Genomic DNA, 2,643 nt, shown 5'->3' with positions numbered 1-2,643 from the left:
TGCAAGATAATGCATGTGGGTTATCATAATTTGAATTATAAGTATAATTTGGATGGAATAACCTTAGTGTTATGGAAGAAAAGGATCTTGGTGTAATAGTTGATCAGTCTCTTAATCCATTCAAGCAGTTTACTGTTGCTAGTGTTAGGACAAATAAGATTTTAGTTTGTATTTATAGAAATATTGAATACGAGTATAAAGAGGTTATAATTTCATTGGTTAGGCCACATTTAGAGTATTGTGTCCAGTGTCTCCTCACCTTAGGAAGACATTGAATTGTTAGAAAGGGTTACTAGAATGGTGCTTGGGATGGATGGGTTGTCATATAAAGAAAGTCTGAAAGCTCGCTAGTTGTTTTCTATTGAACAATGGAAACTTAAGAGAAGAGGGGATCTGATTGAGGTGTTTAAGATTGTAAAGTGATTTAATAGTATCATCATTTTTATATTTAACTGTGAGAATAGTAGGACTAGGGGACATAAATATAAATTTTGACAGGGTAGAAGTAGAGGCAGTAAACTTAAATGAGTTTAAGAAAAAGCTTTATAAGCTTTATAATATGAATGATTAGGGCTGGCTTTATGATTTTTTATTAATGTTAATTACGATTAGAGTCTGGAACAGCCGAGATAGACCAATAGGCCCCTGTTGTCCAAAAACATTATGTTATGATTCATGAAAGGTTATCTTAGGACATGAAAAGTTGCATCCCCTATATGTAATTGTAAAAAATGCCCATAAAAACTGCAAAAAATAAAATGTGAAACTGTAAAATTTGCATGTATCTCTGCATGAACCCAACAACCCTTCATGCCAAATTTAGTGAAGATCCATCAACAGGAGCAAAATAGAAGTAAAATTGCAAAATAGACATTTGAATCTCCCCATAAAGCCAATGAACCTCTTTAATACATTTTATGAAAATCAATCTTCAGGGTGAGAAGTAATGGTAAAAATGTGAAAATGCCCATAAAAACTTCAAAACACAAAACTGAATATGTGTTTATATCTCCCCATGGACCCCAATGAAGATCCATATCAAATTTGCTAAAGATCCATCCACAGGAGGTGAGATAGTGGTAAAAAAGATCCATCCACATCCTGCGAGGTAGTTACATGGACATACAACAGACAGTACTATTATATTTATTTTGTTATGACAGCGGAAGTAGCGTGACACTGGGAGCATGCGCGCTAGAGTTTCTACAATTATCGGGGAACCCTGCGAATGTCTGGGTGTTTGCTAGACGCCCTCTTTTTTTTAGTTTATAAGCCTGGCAAAGAAAGCCAGCGATATAGATAATTTAGTCAAGCAAACAGTAGGCTTTGTCATAGATTCTGCATCTGAGCAAACCCTTGTGAGTGTCAAGGTGCTAGATCACAAAGGAGTACCAGAAGCCATACAGAAGCTCTGTGGTGTGACAGGACGTTATGCAAGGTTGTGGGACCAGTGTGGGTAACTATTGGGCTCATGGGCATGAAGGATAGACACAAAATATACTTGGCTGACATTGAAGACCAGTGCATACTATGGTTGGACTACTTATTACTGAGGAAGTGTGTAGTTAATTATGATAAATGGCCAAATTTTGGTAAGTGTTGCTGCTTCTGTTGATTTGCATGTCACAGCACTTAAGTCAACTACAATATCCTCTATGTCAGAGAAGATAATTTGGGGTAGAATAAAAGAACATTCCCAAGGAAACCTGATGCTTGTGGAATGCCCATCCAGGCCAGCAGATGTGAAGATTGAAAGGTCACTTGTGGCAGGTCATCAAGTAATACCCATAACAGTGGCTAATTTCTCTAAATGTGAGCAGACACTTAAGGAAGAGGCATTGTTATGTGTGTGACAGGAGGTAGAGTGAGTCAATGTTAAGATATATAACCATAAAGAAAGGACATCCTCTCCCAGAACATTTAACTGATTTCTGTAAGAAGAGCATAGTCCATTTGTCATAATCTCAGGCTCTTTAGGTTAGGGATCTTTTGGCAAATTATGCAGACATTTTTTCAAAAGGAGATCATTACCTGGGCTGCACAGACCTTGTGGAGCACAGAATAAACACAGGCAATCACTGTCTAATAAAGATCCCTCCGAGGAGAAAAGCTCCGGTAAAGTGACAAGAGATGGAGAAGGTCATGGATTGCCTAATTAAGGAAGGGATAGTCGAGAAATCAGATAGTACATGGTCAGCTCCTGTCATGTTAGTCCAGAAGAAGGATGGTACCCAATGTTACTGTGTGTACTTCAGGGCTCTTAACAGTATAACTGAAAAGGACTCATATCCACTGCCAAGAATTGATGATACTCTTGATGCCCTAAGTGGAGCCAGGTGGTTTTCAACTCTGGACTTAAAGTCGGGTTTCCATCAAGTGAAAATGGTTGAAGCAGATAAACCTAGAACTGCATTTAGTTATGGCCAAGGTCTCTGGCAATACCATGTGATGCCATTCAGGCTTAGCAATTTTCCAGCAGCATTTGAGAGGGTACTAGATGGCCTACAACGGAGGATAGCCCTAGTGTACCTGGATGATGTCATTGTGTTTGCAACAATGTTTAATGAAGAAATGTCCCAGTTAGAGGAAGTATTCAATCATTTGAAGGCAGCAAACCTCAAACTCCATCCCATGAAATGCCAC

The 2,643-nt window shown here is 38.4% G+C and overlaps 1 protein-coding gene across 4 annotated transcripts in view; it reads left to right on the top strand.

Annotated features, from left to right (window-relative positions):
* The window catches only part of LOC106457439 (zinc finger protein 664-like), a 36,922-nt gene that overhangs the window by 3,901 nt on the left and 30,378 nt on the right, over positions 1-2,643 (top strand). The gene's annotated exons all lie outside the window — the stretch shown is intronic.

This window comes from Limulus polyphemus, unplaced genomic scaffold (assembly GCF_000517525.1).
Source record: "Limulus polyphemus unplaced genomic scaffold, Limulus_polyphemus-2.1.2 Scaffold331, whole genome shotgun sequence".
Lineage (NCBI taxonomy): Eukaryota > Metazoa > Arthropoda > Merostomata > Xiphosura > Limulidae > Limulus > Limulus polyphemus.
The sequence above is the reverse complement of the archived record's forward strand: the minus strand, read 5'-3'. Positions and strand labels throughout refer to the sequence as shown.